The sequence below is a fragment of the Leptosomus discolor genome, chromosome 15 (assembly GCF_034619465.1).
Source record: "Leptosomus discolor isolate bLepDis1 chromosome 15, bLepDis1.hap2, whole genome shotgun sequence".
NCBI lineage: Eukaryota > Metazoa > Chordata > Aves > Leptosomiformes > Leptosomidae > Leptosomus > Leptosomus discolor.
The window spans coordinates 16,557,905-16,571,029 of record NC_141405.1 but is presented as its reverse complement, the minus strand read 5'-3'; positions in this window follow the sequence as shown (position 1 = coordinate 16,571,029).

The window sequence follows — 13,125 nt, the reverse complement described above, 5'->3', positions numbered from 1 at the left end:
CAAGAGGCAAGGAGAAAGACATTGATAATACAAAAATGACCACAGAGAGCAGACTATAACCTAACCAAGGCAAAAAAATCTATGCAGATTTTACGTAAGAGGTAATATTTCATTTATAGATTTACATCGTGCCACATTTATGATTCTTTAAATGTTCAAGAGCAAGTGGGCAATATCCACAGTGATTTTAAAATGCTCCGATTAATAGTTGTTAAAGTAGATGTTTATTGGTACAAAAGTTATATAATGTGCAGAGGATAGAACTGCAAAAATAATGATCAAAAAAGAAAAGCAGCGTGAAAGTCCCAAACCACACACTGTAGAGATGCAAACAAAGCTGCCTTTGCAAGAGAGTTTTTCAGGAGCTCCTGAGTACTTTGGAAGTGTGCTTGGGACAGCAGTGAGGCAGAAGTTTGCACCTGCTCCCACAGGAGGCTCAGCTCGAAAGCAAGGCATCCTGTTCCAGAACAGCACCTAAGCTTCAGAAAACCCTCTCAATTTTTCAGGGCAGGTGTGACATTTGATAACGCAACAGTACAGGACATACAATTTTTCTTTTAGAACATACTAATGAAGCTGTCTGGACTCCTTCATTAAGTCTCCTCCTATTCCAAAGTTCAGCCTAAGTCACCTCTCCTCTTCCTCGGGTTAGTTCGTCCCCTGTTGGTAATCAAGGAAACATCTGGATTTTTCCCTCCCTTCAGTCATATAATTAATACATTTATTTATTCATCAGCTGAACTGGCAGCAAATCTGCACAAGAGGTAGCTTTTTTGTGTTCCCACAAGAGTAGCTTTTTTATGTACAAAAAAGGACAAAATGGGCCCGCCCACAGCAATGGGCCAGTCAACCAGCGCACATTTTTTTGTTCCACCTTACAAAAAAGCACAGCCTGGGAGGAAAGGTCACACAGACAGGCTCGTGTCAGTCACACAGCACAGGAACATAACCCATTCTAAACTCTAAGAGCGTTAATGTGAAATAAAAATATAGGCAGGGGATGGAGGAATAGCTCGTATACACCTGGAAGCTAAAAAATATCCCATGCAACTGTACGTTCCCAAGAAGACAACAAATGGCAGAAGAGCCATGACATGCCTGTTCACTGATAATTTCTGACCGGTACAACAAATACAGAACTCCTCCTTTTTCCTCTCCCCACTGTATTTTTCTTCCCTTTCTACCTCTGTTTCCTCTGGAGGCGAATTGTGCAGCACTTCCCACACTGTAGGCAGTCTACATGACGTGCAGAGAAAAAGCCAGCTAACCTACCAGTTAAAGAAATTACCTCCCCTCTGCCTCACTTCGCCACCACAGGAACTCCACATAGAGCCTTCGAGTTTTTCCCATTTAAGGGAGCAAACAGTACACCTATAAAACCATCATTATCAAACAAGGAGAGACTGGCTTTGCTTATTTGTGTTAATTACCAGAGCTTCTGACAAAGGAATATTTCTTCCCTTTCTAAAGTGTTTGCTTTCATGTTTGGAGAAATAAAATAAAAAGAAAAATTACAAGCATGTATTAACATGTAAAGGTAATTGCTTCATACAGCACAAGGTGAATAGACAACACTTAGACCTTTCATTGAAGCTGCAATTACTGGCAAATGGTAGTACATGCTCAAAGAAAATAGATTAAAAACATTTGTATAGAATGCCACAAGAGATTATAGCACTTCTACAGTATTTTTCCCTCAAAGGAAAAAAAATTTACCAACCTATCAGCATAGTTTTATCTGAAGCCCAAACCAAAATGTTATCATAGAATCATTTTGATTGGAAAAGACTTTGAAGATCATCAAGTACAACCGTTAACCTAACACTGCCAAGAAAGAAATTGTTAGCTAGAAATTGTTTAAGTTTGGAAAATTCACTTGGCACATGACAGCTTCTTAGTTCAGTGACAAAGCCGCTAGATCATGGCAATATCCAGAGCAGAAACATCTTAAGGCCTCCAGTTAAGATGAGCTCTTTTCTGAGAACTCTAACCTGCTATCCTTCTTTAGATGTATAATCTAAACATTTGATTCATCTCTTCCTTATGACTAGAGAGCATTTTTACCAGGTACATTTTATAAATATATAAGGGGGGGGGTTGTGCATATTTATGTGCACACATCTCTGTATATGAATATACATAAAGACATCCTATGTATACAAAGATGTGAAGCTAAAATACTTTGATGGCTGCAAGGAAGAGGTGAGTTTAATGGCAAAATCACATGCCACCATCATAGGAATATTATGAAAGCCTGCCCTTTATTTTCCTGCCTCCACATAGACAACTGATGGATGTTATCACAAGTCCCAAGACATAACACATCTCATGTCTTCCGAGACATTAGAAATGCATTCTCTTGTGTGTCTAGACCACAGAATGACTGAAAGTCCTGGGGTTAATAATGAGATACTTAAACAAAAGAAAAAAAAGCAACAGATGTTCAGTAACACCAATATTTCCCGTTTCACTGGCACTACAAAGAAAATATTCCTCCCAGCTAGGAAAGATACCTACTGTATACCTTCTTAATGTGTTTTAGGATGTTCATGTAAACTTTTAAAAAATCAAAACTGGGAAAAAAAAAGCCACATTAAAATTACCTTGCTTGGGTTGAAACACAATTCAACAGTTCTGGTGGGGTGGGGGCTGGGTTTGAGGGGGTCATGAAGAACAGTTGACAAATAGACTTAAAGTTTATGCTTTAAAGGCTTAAGAAGTAAATCAAATACAGCAGTGAACTGTCAGTCATGACCGAGCTAGAGCTGGTGCCCTTTGCCGATTTTAGAATTTCTAGAAGAATCAAGTTGACAGCAAGATGACAGATTTTGCTCACAATCATTGTTTAGATAACATCAAAGACATGATAAGCGTTTTGAAATCAATATGATTTGTCACTTTGACAACAGGGTACTTGCCAGACCTACACTCTGTCCGGTCACAGTTACAGAGAAAACGGCTACTAACAGCCTACACTAAAGTCAACATTAGAAATAGATTTTCCTGACCTTTTTATAACTTTCTTCACAAAAGCTCGCCTTTAAGATCTAGACTGAAGATTCTTAAATCCAGATAAATATCGAGAATTAATCTCCATTTCAAGAAATGTTATTCTTTTCAAGAAAATTTTCCAGAGTAAGGTATTCACAGCAAAGGAGAATCTAATTTGAAATGCCAGCCTGGCTTTGTTCCTCATCTCCAGACCTCAGCCCACATTTGCCAGTTCTAACAAGAACATACTAGTTCCCACTGTGATTTCTCTTCAGAAATGAGTCCTTGTGATTCTCATTTTTCAGCTCCCTCCAGAATATATCTAGAGAAGTCAAAATCCCAGAATTGTCATATCTGCCAAGTTGATGGTGCTTTCAGACCATTAAGTATTTGACTTAATCTGTTAATACTGTTAACTTAATCACAATATATTCGCTTTCAGTTTGTTTGTGGCCACAGATTGCTTGCAGTGCCATACAGAACACTCAAGTCAAAATTAAAACTGAACAAAGCAGAGCAATATGCTGCATTGTTTCATTTATTTCCCCTAACTAAGCACACTGGTAATACAATTTAAATACAAAGTAAGTTCATGCAAGTAGCACCCAAGAGAAGATTTGTGCACAGATATATGACACTAGGAGAAAATTCTGTCATGCTCGGAAACACAATAATGATTATCTTGCTGCCATAAAGAGCAGAGTAGAAAGTTCTTCACCCAAGTCTGCTACTAAGTGGTTTTGACATTACAGATGACAATTACTGTAATACTTGTCAGCAGATGCTGTCCGCCACCTTTGCTACAGAAACTCCTTCGAATAAAACCCTGCCAAAGGGATCCTGTCAGTCAAAGACCAGCAGCGGTTCATGATTATTCCTTGCAAAGCAGTCAAATAAACATGCAAGGGAACAAATGAAAGCATGAATTAACAATTTTGTTAAAACTAAGCCACGATTTAAATATTTACTTTCAAATTATGGGGATTTTTTATCCTAATACTTTGTCTGTAAGTTCTGAAAGGCTTATTTTCTGAGGCTTCGTTAGGAGCAACATCAACACTGTCCTGGTCAGGCAAAGCAGGTGATAATGCTGGTGATGTTCAGCAGCTCTGACTGTTTGTGTCTGCAAACTCATGATGTCTCTACACTCAGATGCTTCTTTAACTTAGCTGCCTCAAGGAGGGTAATACACAATACAAAAAGCTGGTATGATTTAATCACTGCTTCTTTTGAAAACAAGTTGCAAGTAACCCTAAGCCCCTCTTCTAGACACATTTTTAAAAAAACAACGTGTGTCTAAAACTCAGGTCCTGCTAAGCTCTTTCAATAATAAATATGTTCATTCAAGATAGAACTGCTGCATCCAGAGGAGCATCTTCTGTTAGAAGAACTGGCACAGCAGGACTTCGAGCAATAAGCAGCATTCGCACTTCGCCCATCTCTGTGTCTTACTGCAGCAATTCAGTCTCTGTACATTCTGCAGGAAACATCAATCAGCCCACATATGTTCCTGTTTTGACCTCTCTAGCATTCCTCACCACAGTGAATAAACAGTTCCTGCAATAACAAAGCCATGCCTTACTGTATTTGCTGTAGACGTTTCAAACACACTGTCTGAAAACTGGAAAAGTCAAGCCAGTCTCATCTGTACCAGAGAGCTTTTGAATTCCCGAACCGTGAAGGGGTTATTTTCTCTGTATCTGTATCTCACACAGTAGGAAGTCGATGCTACCTATTGGAGATTGAAACTTCTGGCAAAAATGCACGCTGTGCTTCCATATGAAAAAACTCGCCCTTTAACTGTGGTTGCAAATCTGTTTACAAATAGCTAAAGACATCACTATTAGATACCCAGGTTTAAATAAGGGAGGAAAAAAAAAAGAAAAAAGGACCCTTCAAAGCTGAACTAAAGTGTGGGATGATAATGTGAAACAAACTGTGCGTGAAAGTCTGTTTACCAAATAATACATTGCTATAGCATTGCTGTAATGGTCTCCGAAAGTCTTATGATTTTCTGCAGTGAGCTTTGATAAGGAGCACTACAAAATTTATCGGCTGTTGAGAAGCAATGACTCTAAGCTCCATTTTGAGCAAAGAGCCCCCCCTGTATTAGCCATCCATGCTCATGTTAAGCTCACCTGCCTGATGTACCTTGTTAAACAACTGCCAAAAACCACAGAGGATTTGGAAAACCCTTTCTTCAGGAGGTGGCTGTAGGAAAGGGCTGCGAGAGGAGAGAATTTTCCTGAATAGAGAGAGAGACTCCACAGTCAAAGCTCAGTTTTTAGGGTCTTCTATGGCACACTCATCCTTCTGCGTGGGAGAAATGAGCTGCAGATTATCACCCTGAGGGTCACACAGCCTCTGAAAAGGTTAAGAGAAGAGGGTGCAGAAACTACATCTTCAGATGCTTTGAAGACTCAGAAATGGCAAGACTGACCTGATACAGCATAGACAGCCACCCCACTTCAAGCAGGAGACTGGGCTACAGCCCTCCAGAAGCTTCTAATCAACATTTCTACGATTAAAAAATGCTGCATTTTGTTATCAGACAAACTGTTGAGGCTGACAGAGGCCATGTTATTGGAAATCCGTGCTGCTCACTGGATAGATTTCTCTTCACAGGAAGGAGACAGACCTGTTGGAATTTCTGACATGATTTATCTTTCCAGTGTTAAGTGTGTTGCTCTGGCATTTTAGTCTCACTGGCAATGCTGAACTTTCTGTTTTGTAACATTTATAACTATTCCACCGCATCTCACTAATGTGACATTTTAAAGGCATGAACACTGATGCATTACTCCAGCAATATGGGGGGGTTCCAGTTCCACACAAACAACTCAAAACCTGATATTGCACCCAGACACCTTTGCTCATGGTGATTTTGATGCTTGGGATGATGCTGATAGAGTTACCCTATCTCTATGTATGACACTGATGTGGAGACAGCCATCCAACTGCAGGGCTAGAAGAGTAGCAAAAAGAAGAAATAAACTAAAAGCAGTTCTTGGTATAACCACAGCAGTATTTTCTAGCGTGGGTCCACCGAAAGTCCACATACCTACAACAAGAGCAAGAAAGCTCCCGTCCCAGCAAGGTTCGGCAGCAAGGCAGGCAGCCTGCCAGCGCTGGCGTACCAAGTCTGTGATGTTTTACACGCTCATGCAAACAAGGAAGCCTCTAAAGAATTCACATAGACACGTATGACAACCAGCATACGAAAATAAATATAAGTAAATTGAAAAAGTTTTCAATTCTTGAAACTTCCATTTATAAGAAGAAAAGCCACCAGGTTTTCTCTAGTTCATTCTTACATTTTGCTTAAAAAAAATACTGACATTCTTAGAGCTATCTCTATCAAAAGTGTATTATATTTTCCACCAGGTGAAGCTGCTTACATGCACTGATACAATTAAATAATTTGCCATTTCACAGAGCTCAAAAGATTTTTCTGCTGGAAATGACATTGGCAATTGAGAAGCATTGAACAATAAAACTGAAACCTATTGTGTTGTCTTCCACTAGCAGTTCTGTCCTTTGAGCCATTAAATTTGACAAAATAAACAGCGGCATTGGCAAACTGCAGAAAAACAAGAGAGAGCACATCGGAACACAGATATGAAACCCACCATTTTTTCCTAAGATATTCACTGACTATTTGTATGCGCAAGCACATACACATCCAATCCAGCCCATATTATGAGAGAAACTGAACTGGCCCATGTAACTGAGGCTCAAAATGCTGCCTACCACACGCACCCTGCTGCATGCCGGGGGTGCAGAATCCCCTCTGTCCACGCACGCAGAGGGGCAGCACAAGAAGTCTAGCCTCTTGTACGAAAATATCCTCAAGAATCACAAACATTCCACAGCACCAGGACTGTTAATGGTTATTGCTCTCAACCAGCTAAACAATAATGTATTTTTCAAGACAGGTGTTTTTTCTTAAGTAATGGGACTGTTGAGTTTGTTTTAAAATACTAAAGGATCGTCACTGAATAAGACTAATTCTGGGAATATATATTCTCCACCAGTTGTTCCTTTCTTCTGAAACCTCCTTGGAGTGTTTACTCCACTAAAAAAATCCTTCTGATAAGAGAAGAAATTATGCTGCATTTAAATACCAATTTGTTTTGTCATTTTGTAAAAAATCTTGTTAAATTAGTAACCAGATCCTCCTGGCTTCCTAGAAAACTCAGACAATCCCTGAACGCCCAATGCTTTATGAATCTATTTCTACAAGAATAATTCCTTTCCAGATTTCAACCAGCCCTTGGAGAAACATCTTAGCACACTAGGACAAGGTTCTCAGCTTGCCTAACTAGCCACAGCCAGCTGCAGTTAGATCTTGCGGCTCAGAGAAAAGTAATATTAACTCCTATCAAAGCATTACCAATGCATTAGTATGGCAGACAATTGCGATTAATTTTTTTAAAAAATAAAAACAACAGCGAGATGAGTCAAAGCCACCTCAACTGTCCATCCCACTGAGAGTGGGATGAATTTCGAGGTAATGGCAATATTGCCTTTCCTTTAGTGAAGCCAGGACTTCCCTCTTATCATTTTATCGAGTGAATTCAGCAGCTGCACAGCAACATCAACCTACAGACACTCACACAGACGTATAACCACTGCCTGTAAGCGCCAGAACTTCAAAGAATAAAGTATATATTTATATTTCAATGTTAGTTCAGTATTAGGAAAAAAGCCCATAATAATAACTCAAGCAGGTGGTAGAGCTGGGAATGCGCTTCAGCCAACTAGCGTTTTAAAGTAAAAAGAAAACTGCATCTATAAACTGATCATTTACTGTGCAATGATCTATTTTTATGGGTATCACCATCATATGGAAACAACTCTGCTGTCTCTTTTACATGGCCATTTGTTTTTAATCGCATGGAGCACAGATAATTTATTCGTTTACATCATAGATGTAGGTACATGCAAGAGGTACTGCGAATACACTGTGCAGCTGCAGCGAACGTCAGACAAGCTCTCCCAACAAATGTGTCGGAAATCCACATTTGCAGTTTTGCAGAGAATAAAAATCAGCCCGTCTTAGTAAAAGGAGCTCTGGTGCTGCTTCCCTGCTCTTACTGCCTGAGCAACTGTTCCTATTCTGGAAAACTGAAAGTATTTTCTCTTATAAAATATATGTAAAAACCAGAAAATTCATTAAATAGGTGCAAATGACAGGCTGATATAAATCAGTAAAGAACACGAGAAGGAACCACAGGCAGGGACTGCCAGCTCTGTACGTAGACACGTAACACAAGCCCTGCAGCAGCTTGCGTTTCAGAGCATCCCCAAAACGGCGCTGAGGCTTAGGATGACACCTGAACTTGGAATCCATGCTGATGTTTTCAGACTCACCTGTTCATATCCAAGGGCTGTTCTGGCACTAACTTGGAGCCAACCGCCTGGGAGGATGGGGAGGGAGACGGCCTGAACCTCTGATGCTGAGTGGGGGCTTTGTGCCTCTGATTAGGAGTGCACAGGGCTGAAATGCTACCCCAAAGAGAAAGATTTATCTTCCTGACAGAGCACAAAAGAAAAAAGTAATGGATTTTTCTCCCCAGCAGCCTTCTCCTTTACTGTCTTGTTTTGACTCAGCACTAACTCCATTCTTTCGATTTGTGGGTTTTTTTTCTCGGTTCCATTTAGCCTACCCGTGCCACCTACACATCCTGGGTTTCTTTGGGCTTTGGGGCACGAGGTGCTTGTTTTTAAATATGAGCTCTCAATAACATTGGTTTTGGTTATAATCAGAAGTTAAGAAAGCAAAATAACTTGCAGTTTAATGGTCAGATTTCTGCTGGTGTAGAGTCTGAGCACCACTGAAAGTAATGATTTATACTACATCAGAATCTAGTCTAAACCTTCCAGCTACTTTAAATTTGCCAGTATCATAATATGTCACAAGTTTCCCTTGTCCTTCAGTTTTCCTTGACAGTGTTTTTGAAATGGTATTTCTGTGGAACATTTGAACTTTGATTGCTATCTCTTCAGCTTATAAATATGCACAGTATCACAGCTAGCCAAATGCACGCATACTATGATTTTTCTTTTTTCAGAGGCTTGACAGTACAAGATGCGAAAATGAATTTTCAAACTCCAAACCTTCTTTATCCTAAATTCCTGGTAGTCTTCCCTCCCAGAAAAACGTGTGAACTGTCATCATTTTCAAGTATCTTGAAAATGTTTTTTTGCCTTAGTCGTATTTCAGGTGCTGACATCCAGCATCTCATTCAATCTCACCACAGCTGCATCCAACAGTTTCTTGTCAGCAGTCATTGCAAAAGTCCACCACACAAGACAAAAACATTAGTTCTTCAAAGGACAAATTAAATTGGCACAGGATAGCAAAGCTTTTCGCATGCTCTACTCCGTTTCCTATGCAATACTTACTTAGGCAGATACCTGGAAACAGGCCTCTGAACGTACTTGAACGGAGTAACTGACTGAGCGAGAGCAATGATGGCATATGCAAACAGTGGACTCTCATTTTATTTTGTTTTGGTTTTTTCAGGAAGCTATCGTCTTTGGCATCAGCAGCACAGAGGTCGAAAACACATCAGTCAGGGCTTTCTAGCTGTGTGCTGCAGATAAACAGTACAGAGACATTTGATTTTCTGACACCTCAGGCAGCAATTTAGCCACATGCACAGAACGCTGAACCCAACAATTACAGAAAGGCAGTATGCAAAGCGTGCTCCTCTGCTTGCACTGAACAACGTGGGACCTTCAGCAGTAAATAATTTGTCTACAACGGCTTGGAGTACTGGGGCTCCTCTCTTTGTGGTGTGCAGACACGTAGCTGTAAGTGCCGTGATGCTGTAAGGATACCCAGTAAAAACACTAAAGCAAGCCATAAATTAGCCATTTTTAAAACAATAGCCAGATCGAGGGAGCAAATCAGCAAACTTCACAAAGTCAAATTAAAATACCTATCCTTAGCAGCTGGGACAGCTGGGATACAGGATAAGCTTTCAGTGTGACGGTGATGCCATGGCATTTTGTTGCTTTAAGGAGTTAGGTGAGATTTTTTTTTTTTTTGGTAGGTCACCACATGTAAACATGACAGGGGTTTTTTGGTCTTACTTAATGCGACAGAAACAAGCCAGAGGGAGATTTTCTGGAGAAATCTGTGACGACTTTGCATCAAACAACCAAAAGGTCAAAACAAGAAAACATAGTTCAGCTTTTACTGAGGTTGGCAAGACAGTTGTTGAATTTAGATAAAAATACTATTAAGAGTTTGCAATATATTTTTCTCCCGCCTCTCTCCCTCTGCTTCATCAAAGCCATTTTTTACAAGAGAGGAAAAAAAAAAATCAAGACAGCAAGAAAAGGTGAGTGACTACAATGCAATCTCCCATCTCCTGCAGCAAAAAAAAATTACGTCTAAGATTCTCAGCTTAAGTTACATGATGTTGAATTCTCCACATTGTAATAATTTTCTGTGTACTGAAATGGCCACGGAGAACTATTTCTGGGCCTCAGATCAAGCAGGTTGCAAAGATCTGATTTTTCTTCTAAAAATCAGGCAATAAGCATCATGGTAAGTGATAGCTTTTGTCTTGGAATAGGTGAGAAAAATAGAGCTGGAAGTGTCTCTAAAGGTTATCTAATTCATCCTGCCCGTCCTAGACAGGATCAACTGGCAAAGTGACCTATTCTGGCAGATTTCAGACCTTTCATACATTTTGGTAGCTAATGGCAGCTGTGGATTTGAGTCACACCCCTGGACATTCCCAGACACACGGAGAGGCATGGCTCCACGTGTGTGCAGCCGAATTGCTCTGCCCGTGAAAGAAAAAGAGAAATACATTGTGGATAAGTCCGTGTCCCTACGGAAAGCCTGTACTAAGTTAGGGGAATACTTTACTCCTGAACCACTTCATTTACATGTAATGGGAAGAATTTTGAAATAACTGGTGTCCTTAAAGTCTCAATATTAACACACCTGGAGCAACTCTGCCAGCTTTATTTTGGCACATTTCTGTACTTCCAGCAACTGCAGAAGTGCCTATTCCTTTAGATAGGCATCCCCCACAAGCAACAGAATATATCAGTAGATTTTCTTTAGGAAAAATAAGTACTGTGACTTTTAAGAACTTTTTAACCTTTTAATTATAAGAACGTGGGCTTGTGGAGCAACCTAGCTCTCAGTTCACTAAGTCCCTCCCTGCTCTCCACTGATGTATACACTGATGATTCTACTATATTCCACGAAAGATGAAATGCAGAGAAATCCAATATGCTGCTTCTCCTTTAGGAATTCATTTGCTAATAAATAGTTATTCTCTCAAGAATTATAACAGTGTAGGGAGACATCAAAAGAATTTTTTTCTTTTGCACAGTCCACATCTGCAGTGCCTGCGCTGTGCAAGCTGTTTAAGAAAATAAGATATAAATCCTCAAATTCAGGGCAAGCAAGTACGGGGTATATACTGTCAGACATAGGCTGTAAGGTTAATTCACTCCAGCTTTGAAATGCTGTCTAATTGGTTTTAAACGTCCTACACTTCCAACAAAAAAATGTATTATTCAAAAATACATACGATGCACTCTGATGCAAATGAGTAGTCCATATATACCTTAGCCCTGCTGATCCCTCTAAACAAGAGTCATTGTCTTTTTTTTTTTTTTACGGTAACACTGTTGTGTTTGGAAACAAATAATTTTGAGATCCATGAATAACCAAAATGTTCTTGAAAAGCGCTGTCTTTCCTGGCTCTTCTTATTCTCTTACATTTTTATTACCAGTAAAAATTACGGTACAACAAAGAGAGAAAGAGAACAACATTTCAGGACAGACAATTGTTAAATAAAGCTTTTTGACAAAAAGTAGATTCATAACATGTTGAACTGCTCCTTTTTCAATGCAGTAAAATATGCAAGGATATGTCATACCATGTTCATAAGAAAACACACCAGAAAACAGTTAGTCCTAGTTTTACTCTTTGGTTAACCTGTGAACAATATATTTGTTTACCTTACCTAAACACTAGCCTTTTTTGCTCTGAAATATTTGATTCATCAGTAGATGTAAACTCTTATAACACAAATAATCTATTCCCCATTGAAGCCAAGCTCTAATTTCTTAGTAATTTATGGCACATGCCAAGTAATAATGAAATACATTATAGAATCCAGACCTTGAATCTTGCCAAGTAATGATGAGTGTAGGAAAAATATGTTAACATGTGCTAGGTCTGAAATTTAGAGACCATCCAAGTTTTTGATTTCAGAATTGTAACAGTACAATAACACTCATTGCCTTTTGAAACACACTTATTCCACAACTGATAATATACTATGGACTGCAATAATGTATTTCTGAAAACATAGTGATTGTAACATACAACACAGATCCCATTCAAGTGAAATAGAATGTGATGACAACTTGGAAAGGACACAAAACAAATCTCTGGAGGACTATGGAGAAAATTAATTCTTTGAAATGGTTGCTGTTATGGAAAATAAAATCACCAATTACAGCAGTAAAAATGAAGAGACACTGCATATCTGTCCTCCCCCTGTATAGCCAGGATACAGAATGCACACTGGTATGTAGGGGCCCCTGTGTTCAAATCCAAAAACCTGGGGATGTGGTGGTGCAAGACACTGCAGTGATTGCAGCGTTGGGATGTTCCATGTTGGTGTTTGTTTCCACTTGCCATCTGTCTTGCCTTGTGTTTGGGGAGCAATGAGGCCTTGTATATTAGCCAGAAAGAGAGATCAAACTGGCTGCGAGGGGACATTTAGCTCATTTCTGACTGCAAGATGAATTACCCGTTATTTCCCATGTTAGTTCGTATGTTCTAAACTCCTAAGATTATACTTATTAAAAGCATGATGAAAGTCTTCAGGCTAAGAGCCAAAGATCTGATAATTGAACCAAAAATGGGAGAAGTGTTCAGCAATGATACTACTTTGTGAGAACGCCAAAACAGAGGGAACATGCAGTGTAACTGCTTTGCACAGGAACAGCACGCTTACGCTGTGTGCCGCTGCAGTTTTAAGAGGCAGACCTGACAGATTAGAGGAAGCACCGAAGCAGGCGCTATAGATACACCCGGTTCTGCTCCTGGTTCACCACTGAAGTCCAGTATAAGTCATGCACAGGAA